The sequence below is a fragment of the Bubalus kerabau genome, chromosome 8, assembly GCF_029407905.1.
Source record: "Bubalus kerabau isolate K-KA32 ecotype Philippines breed swamp buffalo chromosome 8, PCC_UOA_SB_1v2, whole genome shotgun sequence".
NCBI lineage: Eukaryota > Metazoa > Chordata > Mammalia > Artiodactyla > Bovidae > Bubalus > Bubalus kerabau.
This window is the reverse complement of record NC_073631.1, coordinates 44031916-44040741: the sequence shown is the minus strand read 5'-3', so window position 1 is coordinate 44040741 and position 8826 is coordinate 44031916. Positions and strand designations below refer to the sequence as shown.

The window sequence follows — 8826 nt, the reverse complement described above, 5'->3', positions numbered from 1 at the left end:
TGGAAGGACTGATTCTGAAGCTGAAACTCCAATGTTTTGTCCACCTGATGTGTAGAACTGACTCATTGGAAAAGACCATGATGCTGGGAAAAATTGAGGGCAGGAGGAGAAGGGGACAACAGGATGAGATGGTTGGATGGTGTCACCGACTTGATAGACATGAGTTTGAGTAAACTCCTGGAGTTGGTGATGGACAGGGAGGCCTGGTGTGCTGCCGTCCATGGGGTCGCAAAGAGTTGTACACAACTAAGTGATTGAACGGGACTGAAACTGAACATTTGTCCATGATTTTTTACTTTTATTAAAGAATCAGTATTTATATGGGCTTCGCAGGTGGCAGTAGTGGTAAAGAACCTGCCTGCCAGTGCAGGAGACATAAGAAATGTGGGTTTGATCCCTGGGTCGGGAAGATCCACTGGAGGAGGGCATGGCAACCCACTCCAGTATTCTTGCCTGGGGAATCCCATGAACAGAGGAACCTGGTTGGCTACAGTCCATGGGGTCTCAAAGAGTCGGACACAACTGAAGCGACTTAGCATGCTGAGTTGTTAGATCTACTCTTTGTATTCCCAGGTCTGTCATCATCTGTCAGGAACATGGTTGTATCTTTTAAAATAACCTTTGATAACCACCGACCTTTTCCTGGGGCTTCCCTGGTGGCTAAGATGGTAAAGCATCTGCCTGCAATGCAGGAGACCTGGGTTCGATCCCTGGGTTGGGAAGATCCCTGGAAAAGGAAATGGTTACCAACTCCAATATTCTTGTCTGGAGAATTCCATGGACATAGAAGCCTGGTGGGCTACAGTCCATTCAGTTGCAGAGTCAGACTCGACTGAGTGACTAACATTTTCATGTTCTGGGCCTCAGTGAACTCAAAATAATGAAAAGCCCATTTAATGAAAACTTTAGTATTAAACATCTACTTTTTAAACAAGTGGATATAATGTGAACTTGCACAGAAAGCTTATCAATGGATACCATTCACCACAGGAGCCAGAGTAAAGCTAATACTAAGCGAGAAAACACATTCTCTGAAGAAACATTGTCTACTTGAAAAGTTAATACTTATCTTAAGAAGAATGTTCCCAAAGACAACAAGTAGTACATACAATTAATACACTTTGTTCAGAGAAGCCTGAGTTTTCATTTAGATCAAATGAATGTCTTTCTAAATAGCTGTGTTTATTTTCAATCCCAATTTTTCTTGGGCACATATGGAAAGTGAACCAGTATCTCTGATGTCAGTTTTATATGTGTCTTTAGATGCTTTAAATAAGATTTCATTTAAATTAATTCCAATAATGCTTCAGGTTTTTTTCTACCAGCTCAAGGAAGCAAAGTAAAATTTTGGAGGTGATACATCTGACATTTACAACATTACATAAAAATTGTAAATTCAATTGAAAGGTTCACCATGTAAGATACAGTTATTTTTACACTGATAAAATGAATGCAAATTTTGATTGGGCAAGCTTTATGGTAGAAACAATGTTGTGGCTAATTTAAGAAACCTATTTTATCAATTATTGTCACATTAATGCTGCTTAATAAATCATCCCCAAATTCAGTGGCTTAAAAAATTACTTATTTGTGTGAATATATGATTAGTTGGCAGTAAGAAGGCCAGCTAATAGATGAATGCAATCATCAAGAGTGAGATGATGGTGGCTCAAGCTAGGATGTTAGGAGTGAGGACTCAGGGAGAGGTAAGAAGTGACTGAATTTAAATGTTATACATGGTCAGCTTTGCATCAATGACTTGGGCTATGTTAGGTTGCTACTTTATTATATATCTCTCTCATCCTTCCTGTGGTCCCAGTGGAATAGACAAGGACCTGTTCTTCTCATGGTTATGGGAAAGGCTCTGTAGGGCAAGCAGAAATGCTGCAGACTTCTTAAAGCCTAAGGTCAGAACTAGCACACTATCAAATCTATCCATATGCCACTGGCCAAAATAAGCCAAGGACTGGGGAAGTAGATTCTGCTCAGGATGACAAGCATATGGATGAAAAGCTTTCGGCCCATCTTTCAATCTACAAACCCTTTTTTTTTGTTTTTAAACCATGCCCTGTGGCATGCAGAATCTTAGTTCCCCTCAAGGATTGAACCCATGTTCCCTACTTTGGGAGCATGGATTCTCAACCACCAGACCACCAGGGAAGTCCCTCCAAACCCTTTTGAAAGCAATAAACACTTAAACAAATAAATTTGGAATTGGCTGTGGTCATGCATAATTGACTGCATCACATTAAGTACAGTGCTCCATAGTCAAAACAGAGGATGTAGATGTCAAAATTTATGCTTTTTAGTATGTTCACAGAGTAATTAAACTACAAAATCTGGGGGAGTAAAGCTAATGTTAAATAAACATAAAGGCACTTTAGCATTGACGTATGTGGTTTTTCTCTTTGCTGCTCTTCATCAATTTGATTTTTAAAAACATCTGAGACTTGGGAGACATAATTTGTAAAACAACCTAGAAGGCCTACAGTGGAATTGAACTTCTTTAAAAAAACTAAAAGTTTCTGAGTTTGGGTTGCATTTTATTCAAAATTAAAGTTGAAATATTTAACCAAAGTGTTCTGCAAACAAAACAATAAAAAACTTCCTTTTAGGAAAGAAAAAGTATTTAAAACAACGCTAAAATCCAGAAGACATTAAAATATATTTGTTTAAAAGCAAAGGAGAAACTGAATAAATTAAGGTTGAGAACTTAAACAGAGAACACAATTTTTGAAGAGTAAAATTGCACTTTGGAATATCTCAATTTGAGATGAACCTTTTGACAGAGGCCTTATTCTTAATAAATTTATAAATTTTTTAAAAAATTGAAAAAAAGACCTATGCTATGTTGAAACATCAAAACAATAACAGAAGTAACTGACAAGGTTTTTTTTTATAAAATGTACATTAAATAAAGATTTTCTGAATGGAAACAAAAAGAAAACCTGTCAAAATATTTAGGTCAAATACTTGCATATCTGAATGGCAAAAGTAAAAAAGAAGAACTGACAATATCCTCCAGTTAGCAAAATTTGTTCAGATCTTACCAGGCATCTTAATGTCTGTAAGAGATTACATGTTTAATTAAAAATACAATGATCCACAAAGAAATATTACTATAAATTACCAACAATCTCAAGTTTAGTAAACATAGAATACAAACTTGAAGAATATTGTAGGTAACTGTATAAAAACAAAATAATTAAGACTTTTTAAAGAAAATCTGCTGAAAAAAATATATTCTTAAAAATACTAGTGGCATTATATAACAAACTGATTAAAGAACATGAATATGTGGCAAGATTAATTTTTATGCTTATAATTTTTAAATGTACATAATTGTTGAAATTTTTGCTTTAACTAACAATTACATTATATTTACTTTTGAAATCTTTGTATAGTTTCAGCATTATACCAAATAATTTTGGGAATAAAGAGATAAACATTTTTAAAAACTATGTAATTTTTATATCCTTAATTAAATTCCTTTTTAAAAAAATTTTATTGAAGTATAATTGATTTACAATGCTGCATTAGTTTTAGGTGTAAAGCAAAGTGATTCAATTTTATAAATACACATGCACACACACACACACACATATATTAATTCTCTTTCAAATTTTTTCCCATATAGTGTACTAAGTAGAGAGTCCTGTACTCTACAGTATGTCCTTGTTGGCTATATACTACATACTATATTATATATATACTATACTAAATATATACTATATATTTTTTTTATATATAGTAGTACATTGTATGTTAATCCCAAACTCCTGATTTATTTCTCCCTGCCACGTTTCCCATTTGGTAACCATAAGTTTGTTTTTTATATCTGTGAGTCTGTTTCTGTTTTGTAAATAGTTCATTTGTATCATTTTTAAAAACTAGATTCCACATATAAGTGATATCATATGATATTTGTCTTTCTCTATCTGACTTACTTCACTTAGTATGATTGTCTCTAGGTCCATCCATGTTGCTGCCAAGGCATTATTTCATTCTTTTTAATGGCTGAGTAATATTCCATCATATATATGTACCACATCTCCTTTATCCATTCCTCTGTCAATGGACATTTAGGTTGCTTCCATATCCTGGCTGTTGTAAATAGTGCTGCTATTAACATTGGAGTGCATGTATTTTTTGGATTATGGTTTTCTCTGGATAAATGCCTAGAGGTGAGATTGTTGGATTATACGGTAGCTATATTCTTAGTGTTTTAGGGGACATCCATACTGTTTTCCATAGTGACTTTACCAATTTACATTTCCCCCGACAGTGTAGGAGGGTTCTCTTTTCTTCACAGCCTCTCCAGCACTTATTGTTTGTACGCTTTTTGATGATGGCCATTCTGTCCAGTGTGAGCACCTCATTATAGTTTTGATTTGCATTTATCTGATAATTAGGGATGTTAAGCATCTTTTCATGTGCTTTTTGCCCATCTGCATGTCTTCTTTGAAGAAATGTCTTATCTTCTGCCCGTTTTTTGGTTGGATTATTTGTTTTTTTGACATAGAGCTGTATGAGCTGTTTATGTGTCTTGGAGATCAATCTTTTGTTACTTGCTTCATTTGTAAATATTTTCCTCCATTCAGTGGGTTGTCCTTTCATTTTAAAACTGTGTAATTTAATTTGATTCTTTCATTCTCCAAATTGAGTTTAAATTATCCAAAACTGAAATTTAAAATAAATGGTCAAACCTACATTTTAGTAGTATAGGCCTAACATGATAGTCTGAACTGAGCAGATGCTAGTTGTCAGACAGAAATGTGGATAGAGTTTAATTATATTTAATTAAAATTAATTGGAGGTGAAATAGACATATCTAGATTTTATATTTTGATTAGTGGATCTGGTTAGTATAGTTAGTTGGTTAGTGGAAGTCACCTGTTAATAGTTGGTGCTGGCCTTCATGGTATTAGAAAAGACAGAGATACAGTTTGATAGGAAACTGTTTCCAAGGAGGAGGATCAAGAGATAGTGGGTCTTGATGGTTGGCTGAGGCCTCAGAGATGAGGTTTTGAGACATTGAAGGGACAATTATTGCTAAGTGACCATATCAAAGTCATGTGTCCTAACAAAGGTACTGAGTTTTGTTCATTTGAAGCCTTTGAACGTATTTTATGTGTTTTGAAACAGTATTAGAATAAATAATACATTTTCTGTGTTTATGTTGGTATGACAGACTACTAACACAAGAAAAATAATACTGTTATATATTAATTTTGTGTGAGACCTAGTCAAATCAATTAGTGCAGTAAGATAGGGAAAGATAATTACGTATTTTCATTTACGCAGTAAACATAATGCATAATTCAACTAAAAATAAATCTATTGAAATTCAGTGCACTAAGGAAATTAAAAATTAATATATTTGCATTCTCTATTGATTTATTTGATTACTCTTGAAAAAAATAGTTTTGTTATATACAAGTGGACACACAATCATATCCTGAAATCACAGCCCTTTTACTGTACTAGCTGATAATGTACAGGTACAACATTAAAAAAGATAAATATAAACATAAAAATATGGAGCAGTTTGGCATTTTAGAGGGTGAAAAAGACTATTTTAAATTTTAATCTGGTTAATTTTCTTCATCTGATTTATTAAGACACCAGCAGTTGCTTTAGTATGCAATAGATTTTTTATTTTTGTAATCTTGTTATGGTTATCAAAGTCTATGTTTTTGTGGTTTCTGTCCTTCAGGATCTCAGACTATTTTATAGTTTATCTTATTCACTTATTTGAATATTTTAAAAGAAATTTCCATGCTCATGCAAATGTATATACTTTAGAAAATCCTGTGGAAAATATGATGTAGAACCCTTCAACATTATAAAATATGATGTAGAATCTTCCATTAATACTACAGTAAATGGTAGTTTTAAGACATTCCATCTCAGGAACTCTATTTAAACATCACTCTATTGAAGACATTTAGTCTGGCCGGGTGTCAGCAAATGTAGATAATCAAGTGCTTCCCAGATCACTAAAAATGAAACAGAAACTAGGTGAGTGAAATGAAAACAGAATCAATTAGAGTCTAACAAATAATTAGAAAGCTAATTCTAAAGTTTACATTCAGTTCAGTTCAGTCACTTAGTTGTGTCTGACTCTTTGTGACCCCATGAACTACAGTACACCAGGCCTCCCTGTCCATCACCAACTCCCGGAGTCCACCCAAACCTATGTCCATTATGTCAGTGATGCCATCCAGCCATCTCATCCTCTGTCGTCCCGTTCTCCTCCCAGCCTCAATCTTTCCCAGCATCAGGGTCTTTCAAATGAGTCATCTCTTCACATCAGGTGGCCAAAATATTGGAATTTCAGCTTCAACATCAGTCCTTCCAATGAACACCCAGGACTGATCATAGGACTTTATTTTCTTAAACCTTTAAAAATATGTGAGTCATATTACTTGATACTCTCATCCTCATGTCTTGAAAAGTAACCCATTCATTATGACATCAAAGTACAACAGATGTCGTGCATCTGTTGTGAAATATCTCCTCCTTCTCCTAGTGAGAATGTCACTCCCCAGTTAGTTCCCTGTTCACCCCCAGTTAGTTCACTGTTGCTCATATCATCCATTCATGTGATACTTGCCTTCCCTCTCCCACAGTCCTTAACTCTCAGCTGAGGTACACTCCACCTTATTGCTCGCTGAAAAAAGTTACTGCAGGGGGGCTCCCTCATATTCCCAGCAGATAATCTATTCATTTTCTCTGCACTCCTACTTGGAGTAGGAATGGAGTGTCCAATCAAGTCTATTCTTGCAGGCACTGGCCTCCTTCCCCTCTTGGCTTATCAAGGACTTCAGTTCCTCAGCCGTGCCTCCTCCCTACCACCTCCTCAATCTGTTCATCTGTCATTAGTCTTTTCCTCTGTACTGGCATAATTCCATTAGCATACAGATATTCTCTACTAGTTCCTTAAAGATAAAAAGGCTGTATCATGAGGTTTGCAAGGTCTTAGTTCCCTGACCAGGGATTGGATCCATGCCCTCAGCAGTGAAAGCATGGAGCCCTAACCACTGGAATGCCAGGGAATTCCCTGCTATTTCCATTTTTAAAGCCCTTCCCTAACCTCATCATTTCCTCCAGTTACTGTCCTATTTTTCTACTCCTCTTTCCAGAAAATGATATTTAGTTAATGGCTTTATGTACTCTCTACAACTTCATTTCTCCAATTCATCCATCAAACAACACATATATGACTTTATTCTCCCTTCCACTGACTCTTCTTTTGAAGGTCACCAGGTACCTCAGAGTTGCCAATTCCAACAGAAATTTCTCTATATTTAACCTATGTGGCCCCTTGACAGTATGTTCAACATGACAGGAACACTGTTATTATGGAAGCCTTCCCTCCTGGACTCCTTGACCTGATAGTTTCAGTTTTTCCTCATACGTCACTATCTCCTCAAGGTCTGTTTCTGATGTAGATCTTACTAAATGCCATCCTGGTGTGCCTCTTACTCTTTATTATCTACATTTTCGTCTCAGGTTGTCTTTTTTTTTTTTTCCTCATAGCTTTAGATAGTATTCCTGCTCTCCCACATTGCAGGTCTATTTCTCCATGTCAGATATGTCCTCTAGGTCTGAATCCTGGCTCATGAAGTCTAGACTCATGTATTCACCTGCCTATCTGACATCTCCTAGATACCTAAGTGGTAGGAAATGTTCAAAAGGTAGCTGATGATTCTCTCCCCTAACCTATTTCTTCCTCTATTCATAGTAGTTCCATTTTTTAATTTTTTGAGGAACTGCCACTTTGTTTTCCACAGAGGCTATATCATTTTATACTCCTACTTTATGCAATGACTCTGCCAGTTATTCAAGTCAAGAAAAAAAAAACAAAAAACTTAAAACTAAAAATCATACTTGATTCCTTTCTGTTCCATACCATCATCCATAAATCCAATTGATCACCAAGTCCTGTTGGTCTAATTAATTGTAAAATATGTCTTGAATTTATCTAAAAGATGTCAGTTGTCTTTCTGAACTTCACCAGTCCTAAATCATCTTCATTGTGTTGCCTAAAATATCACAAAAACTTCTTACAATCCCTGCTCTTCTCTGTTTTGTTGTTGTTCAGTCTGTAAGTTGTGTCCAACTCTTAGAGACTATAGCCCACCACGCTCCCCTGTCCATGGGGTTTTCCAGGCAAGAATACTGGAGTGGGTTGCCATTTCCTTCTCCAGGGGATCTTCCTGACCCAGGATTGAACCTGCGTCTCCTGCATTGACAGGCAGATTCTTTACCTCTGAGCTCTGTTTGCTTCCCAGGTGGTACTAGTGGTGAAGAACCTGCCTGTCAATTCAGGAGACATAGGAGATGTGGGTTTGATCCCTGGAAAAGGACATGGCAAACCACTCCATTATTCTTGCCTGGTTTATTCTCCTCCAGTTGTTCCCCATAGCATCTTTCCAAATACTATCAAGCTCCTGTTTACCTCTGCAAATACAGATCCCCTGTATAATAGGCTGTATTACTTCTCAGTTAACAGCCTATTCTTCAGTCAGCTGCTCTTCCAGTATCCACGTTGCCTGTCTATGGAAAGAAAAGACCTTCCTTCCACTCCTAGCCTTCCATTGGCTTATTCTCATCCTTCATATTTCAACTCAAATATCGTCTGTTTTGCAAAGTCCTCTCCTCCCCCAAACCATTTACGGTAGCCTCTGCCTACCACTCTTTATTTTCTCACTCGGCTTATTTAGCCCTACACCTGTCTATCACCACCTGAAAACATCCAATTTGGTTTCCTTCCTCTTTTTTTGGCATGTGGGATCTTAGTTCTCCCAACCAAGGATCAAA

The 8826-nt window shown here is 36.2% G+C and overlaps 1 long non-coding RNA gene across 1 annotated transcript; it reads right to left on the bottom strand.

Annotated features, from left to right (window-relative positions):
- Window positions 1-5959: 5959 nt before the first annotated feature.
- On the bottom strand, window positions 5960-8506 carry LOC129659721 (uncharacterized). The gene is made up of 3 exons (XR_008718201.1): window positions 8465-8506; window positions 8274-8361; window positions 5960-5999 (listed from the first exon to the last, which is right to left on the bottom strand). It is a non-coding gene; the product is annotated as an uncharacterized LOC129659721 (long non-coding RNA).
- Window positions 8507-8826: the final 320 nt, after the last annotated feature.